This window comes from Bubalus bubalis, chromosome 1, assembly GCF_019923935.1.
Source record: "Bubalus bubalis isolate 160015118507 breed Murrah chromosome 1, NDDB_SH_1, whole genome shotgun sequence".
NCBI classification, from domain to species: domain Eukaryota; kingdom Metazoa; phylum Chordata; class Mammalia; order Artiodactyla; family Bovidae; genus Bubalus; species Bubalus bubalis.
In genome coordinates, this window is record NC_059157.1 from 151,684,254 (window position 1) to 151,711,226 (window position 26,973).

The 26,973-nt window shown below is 41.4% G+C and overlaps 1 protein-coding gene across 2 annotated transcripts in view; it reads right to left on the bottom strand.

The window, feature by feature from the left end:
* Window positions 1-26,973, bottom strand: part of PPM1L (protein phosphatase, Mg2+/Mn2+ dependent 1L) — a 325,454-nt gene that overhangs the window by 247,075 nt on the left and 51,406 nt on the right. The window contains exon 1 of one of the 2 annotated variants that reach the window (XM_025288968.3): window positions 17,691-18,895. The exons of the other annotated variant lie outside the window; for it this stretch is intronic. The gene's annotated coding sequence lies outside the window, so the exon portion shown is untranslated. Of the gene's footprint in view, window positions 1-17,690; window positions 18,896-26,973 lie in introns of those variants that run through there. 2 annotated transcript variants of the gene reach the window in all.

The window sequence follows — 26,973 nt, forward strand, 5'->3', positions numbered from 1 at the left end:
GCCCATGACTTATCTCTCGTAAGGGAACTCCCTGCCCTAATCACAAACTAACTAGGCTAAAATGTGTTTAAAATGCCATCAACTTTATGATTTAGTACTTTAATGAGCACTCATAAATAACCCTTTTGAAATTTAATTAGAATCTTAAATCTAGATGTGAACCGCATAATAAAAATGAGAGCTCTCCTGGTCTCTGAATATCATGCACACAAAGATTCAAACAAACCAACTTTAGAGTAAACCTGGTCATCTACACTAAATAGTGTCATTGTCCAGGGTTCCAATATTAGACTGCCTAGATGTAAATCTCAAGCTTAGTAGCTACAGTAACTTAAACAAATTGTTTAACCATTTTGTGCCTCACTTTCATCATCTGTATGTAAATGGGGGGCACTATTAAGGCTACCTTATGCACTCTTGTGAGAATTAAATGATCTGACATACAAAAAGTACTTAGTAAGGTACCTGGCACATAGGAAATGTTGACAAAATAGTAGCAGTTAGTATTATGGTCATACTAATTACTCTGGTTATATCTATATTAATAATGATGTTATGAATATAGAAAACTAATGATGAACATTAGTAAGAATCATATTTTATATATATTTTATTTTATGGGGCTCCAAAATCACTGCAGACGGTGACTGCAGCCATGAAATCAGAAGATGTTTACTCCTTGCAAAGAAAGCTATGACAAACCTAGACAGTTTATTAAAAAGCAGAGACATCACTTTGCCAACAAAGGCCTGTATTAGTAAAAGTTATGGTTTTTTCTAGTAGTCATGAATGGATGGGAGAGTTCAACCATAAAGAAGGCTGAGTGCTTAAGAATTGATGCTTTAGAACTGTAGAGCTGGAGAAGACTCTTGAGAGTCCCTTGGATTGCAAGGAGATCAAACCGGTCAATCCTAAAGGAAAGCAACCCTGAATATTCATTGAAAGGACTGAAGCTAAAGCTGAAGTGCCAATATTTTGGCCACCTGATGCAAAGAGCTGACTCACTGGAAGACTCTGATGCTGGGAAAGATTGAAGGCAAAAGGAGAAGGGGGCAGGAGAAGATGAGATGGTTGGATGACATCACCAACTCAAGGGACACAAATTTTTTTAATTATTTATTTTTTTACTTTACAATATTGTATTGGTTTTGCCATACATTGACATGAATCCGCCATGGGTGTTACATGTGTTCCCCATCCTAAACCCCTCTCCCACCTCCTTCCCCATCCCATCCCTCTGGGTCATCCCAGTGCACCAGCCCCGAGCACCCTGTATCGTGCATTGAACCTGGACTGGCGATTCATTTCACTTGTGATAATTTACATGTTTCAATGCCCTTCTCCCAAATCATCCCACCCTCACTCTCTCCCACAGAGTCCAAAAGACTGTTCTATACATCTGTGTCTCTTTTGCTGTCTCACTTACAGGGCTATCATTACCATCTTTCTAAATTCCATACATATGAGTTAGTATACTCGTTGGAAAGACTCTGATGCTGGCAGGGATTGGGGGCAAGAGGAGAAGGGGATGGCAGAGGATCAGATGGCTGGATGGCATCACTGACTCGATGGACGTAAGTCTCAGTGAACTCTGGAGGTTGGTGATGGACAGGGAGGCCTGGCGTGCTGCGATTCATGGGGTCGCAAAGAGTCGGACACAACTGAGCGACTGATCTGATACTGTATTGGTGTTTTCCTTTCTGGCTTACTTCAGTCTGTATAATAGGCTCCAATTTCATCCACCTCATTAGAATTGATTCAAATATATTCTTTTTAATGGCTGAGGTCAGGAAGCAACAGTTAGAACTGGACATGGAACAACAGACTGGTTCCAAATAGGAAAAGGAGTATGTCAAGGCTGTATATTGTCACGCTGCTTATTTCACTTATATGCAGAGTAAATCATGAGAAACGCTGGACTGGAAGAAACACAAGCTGGAATCAAGATTGCCGGGAGAAATATCAATAACCTCAGATATGCAGATGACACCACCCTTATGGCAGAAAGTGAAGAGGAACTAAAAAGCCTCTTGATGAAAGTGAAAGTGGAGAGTCAAAAAGTTGGCTTAAGCTCAACATTCAGAAAACGAAGATCATGGCATCCGGTCCCATCACTTCATGGGAAATAGATGGGGAAACAGTGGAAACAGTGACTGACTTTATTTTTCTGGGCTCCAAAATCACTGCAGATGGTGATTGCAGCCATGAAATTAAAAGACGCTTACTCCTTGGAAGGAAAGTTATGACCAACCTAGACAGCATATTGAAAAGCAGAGACATTACTTTGTCAACAAAGGTCTATCTAGTCAAGGCTATGGTTTTTCCTGTGGTCATGTATGGATGTGAGAGTTGGACTGTGAAGACGGCTGAGCGCCGAAGAATTGATGCTTTTGAAGTGTGGTGTTGGAGAAGACTCTTGAGAGTCCCTTGGACTGCAAGGAGATCCAACCAGTCCATTCTGAAGGAGATCAGCCCTGGGATTTCTTTGGAGGGAATGATGCTGAAGGTAAAACTCCAGTACTTTGGCCACCTCATGGGAAGAGTTGACTCATTGGAAAAGACTCTGATGCTGGGAGGGATTGGGGGCAGGAGGAGAAGGGGACGACAGAGGATGAGATGGCTGGATGGCATCACTGACTCGATGGACGTTGAGTCTGAGTGAACTCCGGGAGTTGGTGATGGACAGGGAGGCCTGGCGTTCTGTGATTCATGGGATTGCAAAGAGTCGGACACGACTGAGCGACTGAACTGAACTGAATATTCCATTGTGTATATGTACCACAGCTTTCTTATCCTTTCATCTGCTGATGGACATCTAGGTTGCTTCCATGTCCTGGCTATTATAAACAGTGCTGCAGTGAACATTGGGGTACACATGTCTCTTTCAATTCTGGTTTTCTCAGTGTGTATGCCCAGCAGTGGGATTGCTGGGTCATATGGCAGTTCTAGTTCCAGTTTTTTAAGGAATCTCCACACTGTTCTCCATAGTGGCTGTACTAGTTTGCATTCCCATCAACAGTGTAAGAGGGTTCCCTTTTTTCCACACCCTCTCCAGCACTTATTGCTTGTAGACTTTTGGATAGCAGCCATTCTGACTGGTGTGAAATGGTACCTCATTGTGGTTTTGATTTGCATTTCTCTGATAATAAGTGATGTTGAACATCTTTTCATATGTTTGTTAGCCATCTGTATGTCTTCTTTGGAGAAATGTCTGTTTAGTTCTTTGGCCCACTTTTTGATTGGGTTGTTTATATTTCTGGAACTGAGCTGCAGGAGTTGCTTGTATATTTTTGAGACTAATTCTTTGTCAGTTACTTCGTTTGCTATTATTTTCTCCCATTCTGAAGGCTGTCTTTTCACCTTGCTTATAGTTTCCTTTGTTGTGCAGAAGCTTTTAATTTTAATTAGGTCCCATTTGTTTATTTTTGCTTATTGGAAAAGAAGAAGTAAAATTCTCACTGTTTGCAGATGACATGATCCTCTACATAGAAAACCCTAAAGACTTCACCAGAAAATTACTAGAGCAAATCAATAAATATAGTAAAGTTGCAGGACATAAAGTCAACACACAGAAATCCCTTGCATTCTTATACACTAACAATGAGAAAGCAGAAAGAGAAATTAAGAAAACAATTTCCATTCACCATTGCAATGAAAAGAATAAAATACATAGGAATATATCTACCTAAAGAAACAAAAGACCTATATATAGAAAACTATAAAACACTGCTGAAAGAAATCAAAGAGGACACTAATAGATGGAGAAATATACCGCGTTCATGGATCAGAAGAATCAATATAGTGAAAATGAGTATACTACTCAAAGCAATCTATAGATTCAATGCAATCCCTGTCAAGCTACCAACAGTATTTTTCAGAGAACTAAAACAAATAATTTCACAATTTGTATGGAAATACAAAAAAAACTCGAATAGCCAAAGCAATCTTGAGAAAGAAGAATGGAACTGGAGGAATCAACCTGCCTGACTTCAGGCTCTACTACAAAGCCACAGTCATCAAGACAGTATGGTACTGGCACAAAGACAGAAATATAGATCAATGGAACAAAATAGAAAGCCCAGAGATAAATCCACACACCTATGGACACCTTATCTTTGACAAAGGAGGCAAGAATATACAACGGAGAAAAGACAATCTCTTTAACAAGTGGGGCTGGGAAAACTGGTCAAAACCAGTTTTCACCAGTTGTAAAAGAATGAAACTAGAACACTAACACCATACACAAAAATAAACTCAAAATGGATTAAAGATCTAAACATAAGACCAGAAACTATTAAACTCCTAGAGGAGAACATAGGCAAAACACTCTCCAACATAAACCACAGCAGGATCCTCTATGACCCACCTCCCAGAATATTGGAAATAAAAGGGACACAAATTTGAGCAAACTGCAGGAGACAGTGAAAGACAGGGGAGCCTGATGAGCCGCTGTCCATGCAATCACAAAGAGTCAGACACAACCTAGCAAATGAACACACACACACACACACACAACATATAAAAAGTATAACCATTTAAATTTTTCACAACAGATTTAGAGCCTCAACATTACTTTACACTAATACACCGCTCATCAACTATTTTTGAAAATGCCCTCACTCTAGCCATCTGTAATCAAGAAGAATATTTAAAAAGATCAAGCAAGTAAACAGATGAAAAAAGAAAACAACACTGACTGGTTTTCTGTAAATTAGAACTCCCTTCAACTTTGTCTCATCAAAGGCTATCCTGGCAACCATCCAGGCAGCCAGTGCCTGTACAAATTATGCATGCTAATTTATTTAAATCAAGCTAATCTTATTCTCTTGAGATTAGAGAAGACAGTTCCATCTTATTGTTATGAGTAGTGATATTTTTTACTTCATCTTCTACGATTCACTTTTCATATTCCTTTTGTCTCACGGGTTTTTGTCTATTTTCTCTTCTTGATCTCATGTTATTTTCCTTAAACATAGCTTTTTTTCTAGACATTCTAATTCATCTTTCCTTAATTTAACCTTCAAGTTATTTTATCTCAGGCTTCCCTGGTGCCTCAGGGGTTAAGAATCTGCCTGCCAATGCAGGGGACCTGAATTCAATCCCTGAATTGAGAAGATCCCCTGGAGAGGAAAATGGCAATCCACTACAGTATTCTTGCCTGGAGAATCCCAGGAACAGAGGAGCCTGGTGGGCTGCCGTCTATGGGGTCGCACAGATTTGAACACGACTGAAGCGACTTAACAGCAGCAGCAGCTTTTAGAAAGATTTCAAAAGAATGACAATTGTGTTGGGTGATTTCTCCTTAATGTTAAATAGTTTATAATTAACACTGTTATCAAAATGTGCAAAAATAAACATACACACACAGTATTATGAATCTTTTTAAAATTTCATTTTTAAAAAAGCCCAGAAGACTTTGTGGTATAATGGGATGAAAACAACCTTCATAGCCAAAGGACCCCAGTTCTAATTCAGCCTTCAGCTTTTTGCTCCTAAAGCTATAAAGGGAATTAAATAAAATTACAGAGGTAATATATTTAGTGCAGTACCAGACATCTAGTAAGGGTTCAAAAAATAACAATACCATTACTATTAAATTAAGGCATATTAAGTATGTAATTCATTTTGTATCCTCCTCAAATTGTTCTAGAATGTAATGGGATTAAAAATAAAAAATTAAACCCTCAAAAGTAATGAAAAGAGAAGACAATAACAACAAAATCGTGGAAGCTTGTAAATAGATGGATGAGTCGTAACTAACCTACCAGAGCTGACAAAGCTAATCCTAAATCCTTCGCAGGACTAATCCTAAGTCCTTCGCAGGACTCTTAACTGTGCTGTTTCAAACTACAGCTAAATATTTATTATAGTTTTATTATTATTGAAACATCCCTATCTTTAAAACACCAGCTAAGCAGAAAAGTTTTTAAGATTATTCATGAAAACTACAATCATTGCTTCTGACAGTATAGGACAAGAATACTGGAGACAAGGATTCTAATATATTTCAATTGTTTTAAACTACAGAATTAAAGAAAAATATGATTAGGATTGGGTCTGCTGCTGCTAAGTCACTTCAGTCGTGTCCGACTCTGTGAGACCCCATAGACAGCAGCCCACCAGGCTCCTCCATTCCTGGGATCCTCTAGGCAAGAACACTGGAGTGGGTTGCCATTTCTTTCTCCAACAGTGTTAGTGAAAGTCGCTCAGTCGTGTCTGACTCTTTGCAATCCCACTGACTATACAGTCCAAGGAATTCTCTAGGCCAGAATACTGGAGTGGGTAGCCTTTCCCTTCTCTAGGGGATTTTCCCAACTCAGGGATTGAACCCAGGTCTCTCACATTGCAAGTGGATTCTTTACCAGCTGAGCCACAAGGGAAGCCACTAGGATTGGGTAGAACATCCAAAAAACAAAAGCAAATTAAAATGAGGGGTTACCAGGGCTTTATAGATAGCAATAAGCCACTAAGTCAATCAGTCACTAATTTGAAGGTTCTCAAAGTGCTAGTTCAGTTCAGTCGCTCAGTTGTGTCTGACTCTTTGCGACCCCATGAACTGCAGCACGCCAGGCCTCCCTGTCCATCACCAACTCCCCGAGTTCACCCAAACCCATGTCCATTGAATCGGAGATGTCATCCAACCATCTCATCCTCTGTCGTCCCCTTCTCCTCCTGCCCTCAATCTTTCCCAGCATCAGGGTCTTTTCAAAGGAGTCAGCCCTTTGCATCAGGCGGACAAAGTATTGGAATTTCAGCTTCAACATCAGTCCTTCCAATGAACACCCAGGACTCATCTCCTTTAGGATGGACTGGTTGGATCTCCTTGCAGTCCAAGGGACTCTCAAAGAGTCTTCTCCAACACCACAGTTCAAAAGCATCAATTCTTCGGCACTCAGCCATCTTCACAGTCCAACTCTCACATCCATACATGACCACTGGAAAAACCATAGCCTTGACTAGATGGACCTTTGTTGACAAAGTAATGTCTCTGCTTTTCAATATGCTGTCTAGGGTGGTCACAACTTTCCTTCCAAGGAGTAAGCGTCTTTTAATTTCATGGCTGCAATCACCATCTGCAGTGATTTTGGAGCCCAGAAAAATAAAGTCAGTCACTGTTTCCACTGTTTCCCCATCTATTTGCCATGAAGTGATGGGACTGGATGCAAAGAGCTAGTAAGGCTCACCATGTAAGACTTCTCATAAATTTCCCAGTTCATTCCCAATACCAACAACACATACACACCAAGGGAGTCAAAACCTAGAGAGAAACAGAGGGAGGAAAAGGTATGTGTCTTGGGAGGTGATTCTCAGACATCACATACTGCCTTGCCCCTGTTAATAAGAAGCACCAGTCTACAAAATACAGGTTCTCTTTCCAGCAGTAAAGTTAAGGTGCACTCTCTAAAATGCATTATTGACAGGAGTGTAACTTGGTGCAACCAATATGAAGAACAATTTAGTAATATCTAGTAAAGTTTAAGGTGTGCATATCTTATTACCTAGCAATTCCATTCCTGTAAATCAAAAATACGCTCTTGCATATGTACACAAGGAAGTAGGTACAAAAATGTCCATGGCAACACTGTTTATACTACCAAAACATAGAAACACTGAAATGCCCATTAACAAGAAAAGAGACAAATAGATCATGGTATAATGTCACAAGGGACAGCAGTGAGAAAGCACGCTACATGCATCAACATGAATGAATCTCATAAACAATTCTGAGCTAAAGAGAGCTGCCAAGGAATAAATAGAGCATTATGCCATTCATTTAACATTTAAGACCATACACAGCAATATAATTACATTTCTTAGAAACACAAACATAGGTAGTAAAAGGTTTTTTGGTGGTTGTTTTGTTTTAAGAAGGAATGACAAACAGCCAATTTAACTAGTGGTGTTACTACTGAGACTGATGAGAAAGAAATGAAATCAAGCAACAGAATTATAAGGGCTAAAATGGTTAACTTCTTATACTAGGTAGTGTGAATAGGAGGGTCCAATGCCTTAAGTATCTTCCTGCTTTTTACATCTTAAATATTTTATAATAAAAATTTAAATCTCGAATAAAAATTCTGAGATTCTCTAGGTTTGTGGCACTAAATATGGAAAGTACAAAAACAAATAAGCCAAGAAAGATTTCCTCATCATGCACCTTATCTAAATACACAGGAAGAGCTGGTGAATGCTAATCTTGTGCCGTGATGACAGTGCAATAATGTCTTTTCTCGTAAGTCCAATCCCGTCCAGCTGCGTACTTCACTGTCACTGCTAAGGTTATATGAACCTCATTACCTCTCCCCGCTAAGTGGTCTCCTCATCTAAGTCTCTGCTCACCTCCCACCTGGACTCCACCTTGCCCCAATTCCTGCTTTTTAAAAATCACTTTAAGATAAGGCACGAAGAGAACTTACCTAGGATCAAGATTGACAGTGTTCCAGTTCTTGGCCTTGGTGATGGGTACAAAGATTTTCCTTACATTGCTAGTACATAAATAAACTAACCATAAAATGACCAAGGATGCAGTCTGTCATGAGGAAAGAACTATTACTAATCAAATCCTATATACCTAAGATCTACTTGAAAACTAATGATGATAAGGCCAATTTCACTCTCCAAGCTCCCTCCCCTCATGAATCTTACATGACAGTGTATAAAGATAATTAACAAATAAATACATAAAATGTACAGTATAATAGACAATGAAACATTTATTTACTGACCAATGACCCTCTCTAGAATATAGGCTCTAAGAGGGCAACAATTTTTTCACTGCTGTATCCCTAGCACCTAGAATACTGCCTGACACACAGTAGCAAAGCAGTAAATAACTGTTGAATGAATAAACAATATATGGCAAAATAAGTGTTTAATGTTACTTGCCATTGTTATTATCACCATATCTGTAATATGGCCTGGCCTTCCCTACTACACATATAGTGTTAATGAATGGAAAATGACTTTTGGAAAAGCAAATCACCTTGCCTTCCGAGTAAGTGTGCATGCTCAGTCTTGTCCGACTCTTTGCAATCCTATGGACTGTAGCCCACCAGGCTCCTCTTTCCATGGGATTTTCTAAGCAAGAATATTGGAGTGGGTTGCCATGTCCTCCTCAAAGAGATCTTCCCCACCTAGGGATAGAACTGGTGTCTTCTTTGCCTCCTGCATTGGCAGGCAGATTGTTTTACCACTGAGCCACCTGGGAAGCCCATGCCTTCAACAACGGTGGAATCCAAATGAAAATTGGATGTCTACAGTCTACCTCCATCAAGCGGGTCTTAAGACTCAGTTTCTTATGCTTTTTTAAATGACACTATGTAATGTTACTAAACCACACATTTCAGTGTACACCAAGTTGATTAAACAGCAATATGTCTATCACTTTCGACCAGACTCTAAATGTCAAGGCAAGACTGCTGGCAGCTCACCAAAAGAGACAGGGCAACAGAAGTCAGATCTGTGCACAAGTGAAAGAAACAAAGGAAGGCTTGTTTTTGCTTGTCCCAAAACATATCAGGAGGTACAATAAAATGAGAGCAAAAGAAAAGCAGTCTGACAAGACCAGCTAAAGTTGAAAGACAAGAAGAATCAAATTTTTAATAGTAGAACTGTAGCATTTTTCTGTGGGCTATAATTTTCAGAGTTAAAAAACTACCAATTGATTATTTTATTCATTATTTTGATATACTAGGAATGCTACTAAACTGGATAAGGAGTTTCAAAGAACTCCTTCAAATTGAAAGAACTGTAGGACAGTGAGCTCAATAACTCAGTTAGACATCAGATCAAAGGCATTTAAGTTTATTAGAGCTATGTCGCAAAGGCTTATGTAGGTAGGCAAAGGCTTTCAAATAAATATACTGTCCCAGCAATCTGTGTGAAGTACTAATTTCAAACAAAACATGTCCTGGACTATTCTTCATATTAAGTTTAACCAACTACTGTTTTTTTTGGGTTTTTTTTTGGCTGCACCACACGGCATGTGGGGTCTTAACTCCCCAACGAGGGATGGAACCTAGAGTGGAAGCTCAGAGTCTTAACCATGGGACTGTCAGGGAAGTCTCACCACCAATCATTCTTAAACTGCAGTTTTGTCTTTGCTCCATAACCTTTCCTTTGTGTTTGATATGACTCTTGAAAATTTCCTAACCTCTTGCCAAATCCAATGTGCTTAGTTCACTTTGCCATCTTTCCAGCATCTGTCAATATTAAACTTTTTCTTTAAATTCTTTCCTTGTTGAACTTTCCTAACTTGTACATTCTGGTTTTTTCTACTACAATTCTATTTCTCTTTAAACATTCCTGTTCCTTCCAACTTCTAACTATCCCTTGATGAACTATATTCCATGGTTTTAACCAACAACTCCACACAGTTGATTCTCAAATCTCCAGTTAATTCCCTGTCTCTAGTATCCACTCCAGGCTATAACTAATAAGAGACACTAATCTGGCAAACAGTCTCCTAAACCCAAATATGTACATCTAAACCTGAACTCCATCTTCCAAAACACGCCCCTCCCTCAGTCAAACCAACCCCCTTTATCAACTTCCCTGTCTTCCTCAATGGTAGCTAGACAGGGCCCTGGTTTTTCCTCCGGTGTAGACATATATCAGATGGAAAAGAACTCAATACAAAATTAAGGAACCTTGGGAAATGTTTACATTATCTTCCCCTCTCCCCATCAGACCAAGGCTATCCTGTCCTTACAGAGCCTGTAATTAGTTGGGACTGGATTTAAAAAAACAAACAAACCTTCTCTTCCTTTCTTAAATCTCAAAAAATTTTAACTGCATTTTCTTAGGCCAAATTGTACAATGAAAGTGAATTTTCCTTTCCTGTTCATAAAATGTTCCAAATTTCACAGAAAAGAAACAAAACAAACAGTTCTCCCTATACTCACAAATATTTAAAGTCCCAATCTACAGGTTTCACCTAAAAATGAAATTGCTATTCATCGTAGATATATCATACTCACACATACACACACAATTCACTTCTTTCTCCTTTTTCCTGATAATTTTTACTCTAAAGAAGGAGAAATCAGTTTATCGATAGCTAGGTATTTTAAAACTTCACCTTTCCTCTGTTTCTTCCTTCACTGAAGGAAAAATTGAGGGTTCGGTGTAAAAGGGAAGGTTGTTTATATTTTGACAGCGTATTTTTGTGAGAATGCAAAGAGTAGAAGAGGAGTAAAAGATGACGTCCAGGTAACTGAAAAGTAGTGTTTATACTTAGTATTTCTCTTCCTTTCAGTTCTTGCCATGTAACTTGAACACACTCTCCTTCCTAGGGAAAAAGGGCCCAAAGTATTTTTAATCTTTCACAGCTCCAGTATCTGTCTACAGGATTCAGTGTATGCCCTGCCCTGAGCAAACTGCAAAATGTTTGGTTTCTTTTAATAAAGGTTTTTTCTGCAAACTTCACCCTTTCCTTTCTCTCTGATTTTAAGTATATCTCCCAAAAATCTGGGGCTCTCTGCACAGGCCCTTGGAATAATTCCTAATGGTAAAGTGGCAGTTAGTAAGGCCAGTAAGTCATTGAACAAAGTTTATTAAGTACCCATTATGGACAACTTGGACCTTCCTCAATATGTCAATCATTTTTCCTGGGAAACAAAGACTCTATAATCTAAATGTTTTGTTTTTTTAACACTGGATTAGCAGGTTTCTCAGAACCTATAATATGCTAAAGAGCACCTGGGACTCTTTAAGAGTCCTGGCCAGCAGGGATTCCCAAACTTACTGACCAGCGACCAGCGCTGCTTTTATTGAACACCTATTTATGGTTCTGCAACATGACTGGGGAAAAGTTGTGCTTGGAGAATTCAGGGAAGGCAGAAAGCATCGCTATTGGAGTAGACAAATTAGAAATTGCTTCATGGAAGACCATTTGAGCCAGGTCCTGACGGATGGGTAAAGTGTGACTGCAGAAATGGGAAAAGGTCACTGAGCATGGGAAGCCCTGGGCAGTGCCTCTCTGGTCACTCTCTTTGGGTCATCTACCCACTTCACTTAGGGTGAAATCAGTCTGCCTATGCCCCAGGCTGAACCTACTTTGGAGAAATCTCTATGGTTCAGACCTACCAAGGTTCACTGGTGGCTCAGAGGATAAAGAACTGGCCTGCAATGTGAGAGAGCTGGGTTCAAGCCCTGCGTTGAGAAGATCCCCTGGAGAAGGAAATGGCAACCTAGTCCAGTATACTTCCCTGGAGAATTCCATGAACAGAAGAGCCTGGCGAGCTACAGTCCATGGGGTTGCAAAGAGTCAGACACAACTGAGCAACTAACACACACACATACACCAAGGCCCCAGATGCCCAGCCAGGCATGAAGACCCAGCTCTGAGGAGCAGGGGAAGGCAATGAGACGGGAGATGGAAGGTTGTGAGCTTCCTTCTCATCCTTTCCCTACCTGCTTCCAAAGATTTCCCTATTTAACTCTCTTTTGCCCTAAGCAAGTTAATATATCTTGCCAGTTGCAGATTTCAAAAAATAAAATTCTTGAGAATTAAAAATCTTTAATTTTCATGTATCTCTAAACAAAATTTCCCAAATGTGTTAACTATACTATTGCCCCTCTTTGTCTCAGATGTAGAGATCTATAAGGCAAGTTGTCAAAAATTATTGCTTTTTATAATAAAGTAGGTGTACAGTGTGTGAAAATGGCACCACTTAATCAGACTCATTCCCTTCACTTCTGAATCTCTAAGGCAAGGGTTATTAGAAAACAGTAGTTTTGAATTGTTTTTTTAAATGTGTGGCTTAAATACAGGCCTGAAGTTAAACCAATGTGAAGGGATAGAGAGTACTTTTGGTGGCTGTAGAACAGTGCTAAAAATTTTTTTTATCTTATATAAATGAATGCCTATTCATCATTAAAAAAAAAAAAAAAAAACCAAAGCAACAACTGAAAAATGTAAAAAAACCAAATAAGAAAATTAAAACTACCAAGACAATTTAATAATTGCTTTAAAATTGTATTCTGACCATTTACAATAGACTTTTAAAAATATAGTATAATATACACAACATGAAATGTACTCTCTTAATGTAATTTTTAAGTGTACAGTGCAGTGGCATTGAGCACATAAAAGAGATTTTGATGTCCAGAACACTTGGGTTTCTCGAGCCATTTGAGGGGGGAAAAAAAATGCCATTTGGCCCTTAAACAACAAAACACTCTTCATTAATACTGTGTAAGAGAGCTGGACTATAAAGAAGGCTGAGCACCAAAGAACTGATGCCTTCAAACTGTGGTGCTGGAGAAGACTCTTGAAAGTACCTGCAAGGAGACTAAATTAGTCAATCCTAAAGGAAATCAACCCTGAATATCCATGGGAAGGACTGATGCTGAAGCTCCCATACTTTGGCCATCTGATGCAAAGGGCTGACTCACTGGAAAAGACCCCAATGCTGTGGAAGATTGAAGGCAAAAGGAAAAGATGGCAGAAGAGAATGAGATGGTTAGAGAGCATCTCCAACTCAATGGACAAGAGTTTGAGCAAACCCCAGGAGACAGTGAAGGACAGGGAAGCCTGGCATGCTGCAGTCCATGAGGGGGTCGCAAAGAATTGGACATGACTTGGCGACTGAACAACAAGTGGATAAAAAGAAAACCCTTACATAATATTTAAGTAACATCTTAATAAACCCTTCTGTACCTGAAGGGAAAATGCCACATAAATAAAAGGCATTGTAAACATCACCTTCTTTCTTCTAAGGTTGGCAGGGACTTTCTCACGTGTGGCTTTCTTCACTTCCTGCTAAATACAGCCATGTGTTACAGATGGAGAACCCTAATTTAGCATTTGCTACCTGTAATCAGAGTGTTAGAAATCCTGGCCAAAAGCCTCATCCCTAAGCACACCAGTAAGATCGGACTTGCCAAGCAGCCCCACCCTCCCAGGAAAAGGAGAACAGCCTGATCTTTGTACACCCTCTCAGTTCAGAAACTCATTGTTGAGTGCAGGCTTCCAAAGGAATAATTCTATCATACTTGTCCTTGTAAAATCAAGCAGTATATAATTACACAGAGAACTTCTGGGCCCCAATTATTTCAAAACAGCAAGCATAAAGAAGATTTGTGGCTCAGTAAAGCATCTGCCTACAATGCGGGAGACCCGGGTTCAATCCCTGGGTCGGGAAGATCCTCTGGAGAAGGAAATGGCAACCCACTCCAGTACTCTTGCCTGGAAAATCCTATGGATGGAGAAGCCTGGTAGACTACAGTCCATGGGGTCGCAAAGAGTCGGACACGACTGAGCAACTTCACTTTCACTTTCACACCCATAACTTCAACCTCCACTGAAAGTTTCTCAGGCAGAATACAATGCTTCTGAGTCTCCTAGGTACAAAGCAGAGAAGTTATCTATTTCATTTTCTGAAAAAAAGGAAAAGGAACAGCAGTTTAAATCCCTCACCAGAAGTTACCTGGAAATCACAGTGACACCTTAGGAAAGGGACAGTTAAGGACCATATTCTTTTTGACCCAATTAATGGATACACTGTCCTTTCGGAAAAGCAGGAGAGAAGAAGAAAGAACAGTTCTTGGCAACAAATCAGCATCAAAGGTTCAAATGTTCACAAGTATTTGGATGAGTGCCCAGTGCTTAGGCTCAAAGACATAAACTCTCCTGAGAATCTCAGGTAAAAGTCACGCAGCCAGGATTCAGAACCAAGTCTGCATGACTCTGAGGCCCATGCCTTTTCCACTCTTCCACTGTGCTAATCTCTCTGAGGACACAATCTAGGGCATTCAACTTAAGCTCATAAAGAGAAATAACTTATTGGGAGACTGGGATTGACTGTAGCCCACCAGGCTCCTCTGTCCATGGAATTCTCCAGGCAAGAATACTGGAGTGGATAGGCAATCCCTTCTCCAGGGTAGTAACCTAAATGGGAAGGAAATCTAAAAAAGAGGGGATATAGGTATACATATAGCTGATTCACTTTGCTGTACAGCAGACTGACACAGCAGTGTAAAGCAACTCTGTTCCAATAAAAATTTTTAAATCAGAGAGAGAAAGATCTTATTTATAACATATTAAAACAGAAGTTGACCATGTTTTTCTGTAGAGGACCAGTGAATATTTTAGATTTTGCAAGCCATGTAATGTTTCTATTGAATATTTATCTTTGCTTTCTCTTGCAACTTTTTAAAAACATTTTTTTAAAAACTCCTAGCTCATAAGGCTGTACAAAAACTGGCCATAAGCACAATGTACCAACCCCTGGGTTAGAAGATGAGGTCCAAGCAAGGCTAAGTGATTTTGAAGGATGAGAACTGTATCACTGACTCAGTTTCTTGATTTACCAAGGCACTTTTCACTTCAGAATGGGGAGAAAAAAGGGAGGCCAGAAGATCAGTATTCAATCCAGTCAATTCTTATACATTCCATTCTAAAGTAAAGGGTAAAGAATAGCAGTCCCCTTACACAGACTCCTTCATTAGAATAGTTTTAGAAGCTACTCAGCACTTATTTCATTTATTTCTTCATTCTATTTCCATGCCTTTGCATATTCCAACTTAGGCATTAATCAGTGACTGAAAATCAATGCTTTCTGCAGTCTAATTAAAAATGACTATTTCAGAGGGCCAAAACATAATGAACAGAAACCTAGGGAGATTCAAGTTGACCAGGGGCTCTTTCAGTATGATCAAAGGCCTCGGGGGTTCTGCGATTTGAAATTATAAAAAATATTTTCCATTCACTTTACGACACTTGTAAAACAGGCTTTTGAACACTCCCTGCAATTTGCAATAATCATCAAGTCACCCTAACAGATGTTGCAAACAGGATCCAGTTCATCAACCCTAGAGCACATAATGAGATGCATTTTAAATGACATTCAGATTTCACTATACAAGCAAAAATAATCTACAACTTATGACCTCCTTAATATTTTCTTTAGATATTAAAACTTGCATCTAGGACTTGCTCTCAGACCATCCTTAGCATATGCAAGCCATGTGCCCTGTCAGTTGTTGGCTGGCTGACCTCTGCCTTGGTCTGGGCAATGCAAGCTTAGTGCCAGCTCCAAGAGTCTCTGGTTAAAATATTTTCAACTATGCTGATTCATGCCCAGCTGTTTGGGAGCTACAAAGTAGAAACAGAAGATGGCCACCAGGGGCCAATTTAACAGCAACAAATGTTATTTTCTCTGCTGAACTAAACAAGTTGGAAACCCAAGACTCCAGATTCCAAAAGCTGGCACCTAATTTCAAAGATGGCATGTGGAACCACAAGTCCAGTCCACAGGTAAATATATACAGGCCAATTTTGATCACAGAGACAACCAGCAAATTAGGGTAGGAATGAGAGCAATGAAAGCAGCTCCCTTCTTGAATTTTGCCCCTTTTGTCCAGTTGCATAATCCCCTCTTATGAAACCCAAGACTATCAGGAAAAAGACCTGGCCCAAGACCTACTAACAGATTAAACAGGACTAGAAAAAACTGACCAACTGCAAAAGCCGATTAATTACAAAGTGCAAACAAACATGGAAAGTGCTTCCTTGTGTACAGAGGGCATGGCAACCTCAGTCATGATGAAGATACAGCACCCCAAGGCTTGAAGGTATGTATTTTACATTCAGTATATCACATGATCATCATAAACTTGTAAGAGAGGAAACAGCACCCCCAATTTAGAGATGATAAACTGAGGCTGGGGAAAACATATCCAAAATCACACAAGTAAGAAAGACAAGCTGGGGAGTTCCAACTGTGTCCGTCTGGGATCAAACTTGCCCTTTCATTTCATCAGGGTTTATCTCCCACAAGAAAAATAACAAAACAGAGCATAGAATAGAGAACATTCAGGAGTTATACAGACAGGTGGTATTAGTAAGCAGCAGGGCTCCAAGCTCAGGCCAGACTCTATCACTCTATCAGAGAGACAGCAAGAGCAAGCCAGAATGCAAAGGCCATAGTTACAAATAACATCATACTTGGCAACAACCATCTTCCCAAAGTCAGTTCCCTACACCCAGCACTGTCAACATGAAGCTAGAAACCAGGTACAAAGTGTGGAGAGCTGGGACTCAGTTGGCACCATGGGATTCCAGGGTAGGGGGTTGTCACTTGCCAGGAAAGGTAACCTGGACCCCATCCACCAAGAGGCTGAAGCTGTTTAAATACTGTCTGTCTTGGCTCTGCTGCTGCTGCTGCTGCTAAGTCACTTCAGTCATGTCCGACTCTGTGCGACCCCATAGACGGCAGCCCACCAGGCTCCCCCATCCCTGTCTTGGCTGTAAGGTAGTTCAAAAACTAAAGTTGAGCCCTCAGGGGAGAAACTCAATGTGGAAAGGGAGAGGGCAGGAGTTTTAAGACAGGACTGACAATTTTTTAACCTCAGGACCAGGGCAAATACAATCAACTTTCCTTTCCACTTCTTCACATCGATGACCTTCACAGAAGGCCAAGTCTCCACAACCAAAAGAATAGAGAGAATCAGGATAATAACCTAAGAAAACTTTAAAAAAAGAAAAAAGAGAGAGAGAGTATTTTGCCAGAATTAGATCAGAATTTTGTATTTCCAAACACCAACCCCATGCTGACAGAGCTGGGCTCTGGGAGCCAATTCTGAGAGAACCGTGGTGCCAGGCACGCCAATATTAGCAGCTGGCATTCCCCAGCCCTTGCTGCTGGCACTCTCACCCTTGTGAGGGCTACTGCCACACTTCTTACCCAAGGCCCCCAATCAAACAGATGAAGTCAGCCCTCGGTCGTGTGAGGTGGAAAGCAAGGAAGCTGGCAGCAGAGGTGGTGAACAGAAGGGCAGGTGGCCAGGAAGGTGAAATGCCCTCACTGGTGGCCTTTCCCTTCTGTCCAGAAAGAAGCTGCTCTACAAATACATGGGTAGGGGGAAGGAAGTGGCAGGATTTCAAAATTCAAGCCCTGACTCACTAGGCTCTGACTGAGGAGAGACCCAGCTGAATGCACTGGGCTGACTACATGATTAATCAGTCCCTTTTTCTGCTCTGTGACTGAAGCCATGGTCTCAAGACTTGTAATTACATCCCAGGTGTCCTTGGGCACCTGAAGGTGATAGCCAGGCTGGGCAGAGCTTCAGATCTGGCCCTCCTGGAGTGGCTGACTCTCCCACCGGGTCAAGTGATGCCACTGCTACAGGTCTGAGAAGAAGCCAGCCAGGTTCAAGAGTGGGGTTGGGAGGTGAGGGCAAAGCTCCTCAGGCAGCCCCACTAACCTGACTCTCTCCAGAAGCCCAGCACCACCTCTCTCCTCCCACAAGGAGGAGAATCCCATTGGAGGGAGAGGGGAACAACCAGAGGCCTCCCCTCTAGCCTAAGAGGGAAACAGATGTGAACCAACAGAAAATCTTTAAAACATCTAAAATCCTATACCAATAAAGTCCAATTGCTGGATTCAATTTAGATAAATCAGCTTTCTTGTTGAGATAAATGGGCAGTTTGGAAAAGATCATTGGCTTCTGATACAAAAGATTAATTGGAAGAGGTGTTTTTGTTTTGTTTTGTTTTGATCATAGAGATAAAAGAAATCTCAACAAGTTATCTGCTCAGACAGGCAGCAGTCAATCTTCTTCATAAAGCTCTCCTAGAAAAGAAATCACATGGTTAACACCACTATCGAATAGTCTTTAAACAAGAAATGATTCTTTAGACATAAATCTCTAAAACTCCTTTAACTTTAACCGAATGCCTACCACTTCACTCTCAGTGGAAACAAAAGTTACTATCCACAAAAAAATACCCATACAGAAATTTTTTCATCTGTCTATTCTCCAAAATAAAGACATCCCAATTCATAAACATTTCTTTAATTTTTTCATTATTTTCCTTTTTTTTCCCCCGAACCCTCTCCAAACTAATTATGGTGGTGGTTTAGTCGCTAAGTTGTGTCCGACTCTTGTGACCCCATGGACTGTAGCCCACCAGGCTCCTCTGTCCATGGGATTTTCCAGGCAAGAATACTGGAGTGGATTGCCATTTCCTTCTCCAGGGGATTTTCCAAACCCAGGAATCAAACCCAGGTCTCCTGCATTGCAGGCAGATTCTTTACCAACTGAGCTACAAGGGAAGCCCACTAATTATTACTCATAACTAATTATGAGGCCAGGAATAATCATTTAATTATTAGACAATACAGCTGATGATACCTTCCACCAAGTAAAAGTGGTTTTTATCTCGCGTGTTTTCCACGCAATGTGTTGTTTTGTCTATTTTCCAACTAGATGTCCCAATATAAAACAAGGAAGAATATGGAGAAAAGAAAAGCAGTTGGTGTTGGAAACTCAACAAATGCCTAAGCTAATTTGCAGAGATTGAAAATAATCCACTTAAATTTCAAATCAAAATGCAACCATGTGGAAAATGGCACGTGGCTACACAACATAAACTAGCAAAATTACAAAAAGCCGTTAATGCACTGCAATGACATCGCTGCTGAGCTATCTGTCACCACTTCAGTTTCAACAATGATTTCACTGTCGTGGGAGAAACTGATCTTTTGAAGACAGGCCCCTATTTGTTGAAACACCTATGTGCTATCATAGTTAAATAAAGATGTTCATCACAGGTGGACTTGCCTAAAATCATCATGAAATATTATAATCCAAAACTAAAATCATGGCAAATTACTTGCCTTTAGATGACCCTGCTGCTGCTGCTGCTAAGTCGCTTCAGTCGTGTCTGACTCTGTGAGACCCCATAGATGGCAGCCCACCAGGCTCCCCCGTCCCTGGGATTCTCCAGGCAAGAACACTGGAGTGGGTTGCCATTTCCTTCTCCAATGCATGAAAGTGAAAAGTGAAAGTGAAGTCACTCAGTCGTGTCCGACTTAGCGACCCCATGGACTGCAGCCTACCAGGCTCCTCCATCCATGGGATTTTCCAGGCAAGAGTACTAGAGTGGGGTGCCACTGCCTTCTCCGTTAGATGACCCTAGTCACAGGTATTAGACCGGTTTCTGTTAAGTTTGGCTGCACACTGGACTCACCTGAGGAGCTTTAAAAACTACTGGTGACTGAGCCCCACCCTCAGAGATTCAGATGTAATTGGTCTAGGGTGAAGCTCAGATCCTGACAGTTTTTAGAGCTCCCCAGGTGATTCTAACATGTGGCTAAGGCAGAGAACCACTGCCTTAGATAAGTATCAATTAAAAATAATGTATCACAAGCTTACTAGGCTTCCCAAGTGGTGCTAGTGGTAAAGAACCCACCTAATAATGCAGGAGACTTAAGAGATGTGGTTTTAATCCCTGGGTCAGCAAGATCCCCTGGAGGATCTGGCAACCCACTCCAGTATTCTTGCCTGGAGAATCCTATGGACAGAGAAGCCTGGCAGGCTACAGTCCGTGGAGTCACATAAACAAAGTCAGACAGGACTGAGACAACTTAGCACGCCCGCACAAGCTTAGTACGTGCCAAGAATTGTGAGTTACTGAGTAAAAGAAGTGTAAGACAGACCCTGCCCTCAAGACCCCCAGTCTCAGGGAGAGAAAGACATGTAATTCAACAGCTACCATAGAGGGTGCTGAGTGCTAGGATCAAGGAGCAGAAAGCAGTTAAAGAGCCTGGCAGTGGGGAATGTAACACAACCAGGCAAAGAGGGAGTGGTGTTAAAGGCAGCTTCTCCAACACCGCAATCAGGCTGGGTCAGCCAGGAGAAGTATGGAAAGGTGTCTCAGGAAGAGGGACCAGAATGTGCCAAGGCTAGAGAGAAGCAGGGGTGTGCGACTCCTTCCTCAGAGCTCTGCACGTGGCTCTCTACCAGTGAGGCAGAGGGTGGGTGTGACTACAAGAGGGAAATGAGGCTGGAGGGGTTTTCCAGGGTGCTGAGAGAGTAATGCGGAGAAGGCAATGGCAAGCCACTCCAGTACTCTTGCCTAGAAAATCCCATGGACGGAGGAGCCTGGTAGGCTGCAGTCCATGGGGTCGCTACAAGTCAGATGCGACTGAGCGACTTCACTTTCACTTTTCACTTTCACGAAATGGAGAAGGAAATGGCAACCCACTCCATGGTTCTTGCCTGGAGAATCCCAGGGACGGCAGAGCCTGGTGGGCTGCTGTCTATGGGGTCGCACAGAGTCGGACACGACTGAATCGACTTAGCAGCAGCAGCAGCAGCAGAGAGAGTAATGTGAATGGACTGAGCAATCTAAACTTCAGGCGACAGCTGGTATGGTGGACTGCCCAACCCAAGACAGAGATGGGGAGGGGTGATGACTGTTGCTTCTTAACTCCAGTCAATGTAAGAATAAAGGTTCAATAGTGACATATCCTCCAGATTTTCAATGCATGCCGAGAATCTAGTACTGAGGTGAAATGTGCAGGTTTTAAAACCTAGAGAAGGAGAACTACGTCTGCAGGCCAGATACTGCCCACAGAGCTGCAGGTATGGCCCACACCTTTTCACTACATTATGGAAAACTACTTAAGGCTGTTAAGGGGGGAGGGCAGCAGTATCCAATTTAGATTCAAGTACATCTTTAAACATGAAATTGAACTGCAGTGTCGCAGACAGCAATCTGATAAGTCCAATTGCCTAAAGCTTTCCTCCCCACAGTAATGCTAAGTCGAGGTGCCACTGTCTTTAAATTAGGCCCCTGCTGCTGCTGCTAAGTCACTTCAGTCGTGTCCGACTCTGTGTGACCCCATAGACGGCAGCCCACCAAGCTCCCCCGTCCCCGGGCTTCTCCAGGCAAGAACACTGGAGTGGGTTGCCATTTCCTTCTCCAATGCATGAAAGTGAAAAGTGAAAGGGAAGTCGCTCACTCGTTCCTGACTCTTAGCGACCCCATGGACTGCAGCCTACCAGGCTCCTCCATCCATGGGATTTTCCAGGCAAGAGTACTGGAGTGGGATGCCATCGCCTTCTCCGAAATTAGGCCCCTACTTATTCATTTTTCAAATTCAATACAGGACCTTCTTACTTTTCACCATAGAGAGGGAAAAAATCTGGTAAATATTAAGATGCAGGTCCAGCTAACATAAAGTATAGTCAGATTTGAATTATACATGCAGCTGGAGTACTGAGGTGGTCATCAAAAATCACAGATGATCCGCCAAGCTTGGCTAGGGCTCCAGGCCCTGGGCAGTGACCCTCTGCAGGCTGGGAACACAGCCAGCTGTCCAAGCAGGACAGCCTGACAGGGGGAGTGGAAAACCCAGATGCCAGGAGAAGGTCATCCAGTCCCCAGGGAGGACTCTGGGCACCACCTCGACCTCCTTCCCAAGGTCAAGTTCCCAAATATAAGGGAAGAGACAGATCCCTCACACAGGATGATGGGTTGTAAGGGTCAACCACGAACAGAAATCCTGCACTCTCTCTAAGTGAGTATCCATTTAAAGTCACAAGGCAAAGCTCCATGCATAGCAAACAGAGCGCTCATAGAAAATCTATAAAAGGCACTTGGCTAAATGTCCAAAGGTATATTTCACAAACATAGTTGTCTATAAACAAAATTAGGAAGTGAGAACATTTGGATGACCTTATAGATTTTTAGGGGAAAGAAAATCCTAACTCAAAAACTGGGCAGTGGTAAGGAACACGTGATAGGAGAAGGCAATGGCACCCCACTCCAGTACTCCTGCCTGGAAAATCCCATGGATGGAGGAGCCTGGTAGGCTGCAATCCATGGGGTCGCTGAGGGTCGGACACGACTGAGTGACTTCACTTTCACTTTTCACTTTCATGCATTGGAGAAGGAAATGGCAACCCACTCCAGTGTTCTTGCCTGGAGAATCCCGGGGACGGGGGAGCCTGGTGTGCTGCCGTCTATGGGGTCACACAGAGTCGGACACGACTGAAGTGACTTAGCAGCAGTAGCAGCAAGGAACACGTGATAGACACATGGCTACAACTGATTCTCAAATCAAATAAATGGACAGAAGTATTGTCCAAAGAAAGACAGACTGTTTATCTAGTAAAATGCTAACTGATTTTTTTTTTTCCTTCAGGTTTTAACAAAAAGAGAAAACATATCATTACCATGTCTGGTAAAATGCCTGTAGTCTCTACATGTCATTTCTAATTTTAGATATGGAAACGGGTTTCTCTCAGGCACTCTGACTTCCAAAAAGAGGTTGCCAAACTGCAAGATATTAGAATCTCTGAAGGCTTGGAAATTATACAGTAACATTTATAATTCAGCAAAACCAGTGGTCCTTTTTTTCACAAGGAAGAGGCTATTTAAAGTTAAATTACATTTAACAATCTACACTGAGTCTCTCAGGTATTTTTTAAAGATTAAAATTACACAAACTCATAAAATATCTCTAAAGGCAGAGAAGGAAAAGTACCTTTAAATATGAAAACTCAAAATTTAATTTGAAAAATTGTTCTCCATCCACCAATTGTTGTGCACAAACAGCTAGATGAAGAAATCACAGCACTAACATCATTAGAAGAGTTTCTTTTTTCAGCAAGAAGTCACCTTAGTGAACCCACAAAGCATGTATTAGAATGTATTCTATGTGAGAATATATCAATAACAAATATTTAAGTCTCATCTAAACACATCCAACATACAATCATATTTTTCCTGATACAGAAATTAATATTTGTGGGACATCCCTTGTGGTCCACTAGCTGACTCTGTGCTGACAATGCAGGGGTTTGATCCCTAGTCAGGGAACTAGATCCTACATGCTGCAATTAAAGATACTGCACACCTCAATGAAGATCAAAGATCAGGAATACCACGACTAAGACCTAGAGCAGCCAAGTAAATAAATATCAAAAAAAAAGGAAAGAAAGAAAGTAATACTTGTGTCAATTTTTACCAGTGGTTTCTTTTAAATATGACACAAGTTCTTAATTTCTAAAGTTGCTATTCAAAGAGGATGTAACCCTGATTAAACAAATCATTAGAAGCTGATATCGGGATGGTCCTTCCAAGGAGAGAGGCCTAGATTAATGACACCACATAAGAAAGAAGGAAAATGGATTATACAACTGCCTACTAGGGGCAGGAGGGGTGGGCATACAAACAAACATATGTCTTTCTACTGGATTAGCTTTTGAAAGCAGCCTAAATTTCCCCTTTGTGTATTTCACTCTCAAGTGTTGAGTTACCCCCAGGGGTCACTTTAATCTAGTAAAATGCTAACTGATTTTTTTTGTGGCTAGATCAGCAGGCCACACTGTTTCTTCCATTTTCACCTGTTGGGGCTTACTGGAAACTTTAGGAACCTTGCACTTAATCCTCAAGGGAATTTAGCATGAGTGCATGCTCACTCAGTCATGTCTGACTCTCTACGATCCCATGGACTATAGCCCACCAGGCTCCTCTGTCCATGGGATTCTCCAGGCAAGAATACTGGAGTGAGTAGCCATTCCCTTCTCCAGGGGATATTCCTGACCCAGGGATCGAACCCAGGTCTCCTGCATCAAATTCTTTACCATTTGAACCACCAGGGAAACCCAAGGGAAATTCTCCTTACTAGCATTCATGTTCTACCTCCAAAGGGCCTGAACCAGTGGTATGAGTAGTGAGATTTTTTAATTTTGCTTTATTTAAACCAAAACTCTCTATTATATTTTTTCTTTAAAAAATAACTTTTCAAAAATACTTTACCCCAGAAGGACTATTACTTTTGCCTAAATAAAAGTGAGATTTAAATTCGGATCTCTGTGACTTTCCAAAACCCATCCCATACCGTTACTTTCTATCACACCACACTGTCTTCTAGTGTGACTTTGTTGGGTACATTTAGAATTTACAATATAATGTGTGCAGGTGTTTATTGTTGTTGTTGTTATTATATGTTGTCCATATATTGTTGTTGTTCAGTCACCCAGTCGTGTCCGACTCTGCGACTCCATGGACGGCAGCACACCAGGCCTCCCAGTCCCTCACCATCTCCCAGAGTTTGCCCAAATTCATGTTTATTGCATCAGTGATGCCATCCAGCCATCTCAGCAATATATACGTTTTCTTCTAAATGCTTTTGCCAGTCACTCACTCCTCCATAAGAATACTGGGGGCTGAAAGAGAAAAGGACTCAATAAACATTCACGCCCTTCCTAAGACCCAGGTGCCCACCTTTTAAAATGAAAGAATTCTAACACAGAGTGGATGGCTCACCTGCAGAGAATCATATCTTTAAACCTTGTTTCTGAATTCTGGTTTATAGATTTCGAACCACTTGCTTAGATGGATGGCATACCGCAGCCAAACCACACAATGACCACATCCCTCTCTCCTACTCACACCACCAGGCATGACCACAGAGCCCAGAGAACACCTGTGAGATAAGCCAATACCTGGGACCCTCCCCCTCCCAGGGACTGCACCTGGACAAACAGATTACAAAGAAACCATAAGGAACCAAAAAACAATAGTGCATTTTGGCAGCTTGGACAATTAGGAACAGTAAGATACAAAAAGGCTACAAACTGACTGCCATTTCTTTTTTTTTTCCAATCTTCAATCTGTATTTCTATTACTTAACTGTCTCCAGAAACAGAGTATTTAATACAAAATATAAACTCATTTTTTCACTAGACAATTCCATAAGATTTTGGTGAATATTTAACATTCATTATCTTTGTAAATTCCATGTAATTATCAGTGGCTACCAAAGGTTTCCTAGGTGTGATTTTTATACTTTTGCACAATCCTTCATATAAACTATGTACTGGGAGGAAATGTGATAAGAAATACCCAAAGGACAACTATTCCTCTTTCCTGAAACAGCAAAATCAGATTAGACCCTATCTCACACCCCACCATGCCATGCAGACAGTTGTTGCTTAGTCACAAAGTCGTGTCTGACTCTGTGACTCCATGTACTGTAGCCTGCCAGACTCCTCTTCCTCGGGATTTCCCAGGCAAGAATACTGGAGTGGGTTGCCATTTCCTCCTTCATTGACTGCCATTTCTGAGGTGCTGGTAGCAAAATCAGGGCACTACACCTGATTCCCACAGACAGCACCACCGAGGGGGTGGGCAGACCACTTAAGTTACACCTTCTGCCCAACCCATGGAGCCCAGTTATTACCCATTTAAGGGCCCCAGCAGCTCCTCTACGGAAGCAAGCAAGGGCACCTGTTTCTAGTTTTCATTCCCTTATGCGGCTGCCCAAGTCCTTATAAACCCTTATCTGAATCTCCTGCCTGGCCTCTTATCAATTTCTCTGGATTAAAGAGTCCAGGGTTGGTAACACCTGGGGTGAGTTTGGGGACCCAGGGTAAGAGACAATATTAATAGAGCAAAAACATGAGGGCAGGCTGTGAGGAAAAAAAAATACAGGTTTCCAAAACCTTATGTAACCAAAAACACAAAGATGAGGCTTTCCAAGGTAAGGAATCAGTGCAGGGAAGAGGACAAACATCCCAGAAGATGCCTTAATCTAAGTAGAAGATGCTGTCGTAATTCCTAGGACAGGACATCTATGGAAGGGATGCTGGCGGAACACAATGAGACACCAAGATGCCTTCTGTGAAGAGACAAGGAAACCACTTCTGAAGTTACAGATGGGAGGCAGGCTGGAGCGTACTTTCCCAGTGACCAAAGCAATGGATAGAAATAGCTGCAGCCCAGATTAGACAGTAGCAGAAAGTAAGAAAGCGGAAGGAAAGCTGGAAATGACTATATAAGTTCAAACTATGTGTGACACAGAGCCAGTGAGAACTGAGCAGTGTGAATCTATACAATATTCTAATCTGTAGATAGGTCCCCAAGTTCTTCTTCACTATTGAGAATTAAATTATCTCAGGCTGAGACACTGTGGGAGAGGAAAATTACAAACAGAGAAACACCCTAGGGGCAGAGGACAGAGTTTGGAAAGGAAAAACAAAAAAACACTGCACACATCCCTTGAGTAAATTCGGGACAGTACAAGTTACCTCGGCACAAAGAGCCAGATACTGCTGTGCTGAGGACTGTACTGTGCCAAGCTTCATCACATCAACACAAGAACCCCCTGGCACATGAATCATTTGCTGATGTACATAAAACTGAGAAAACGTCCATGGTTCTGCTTTAAA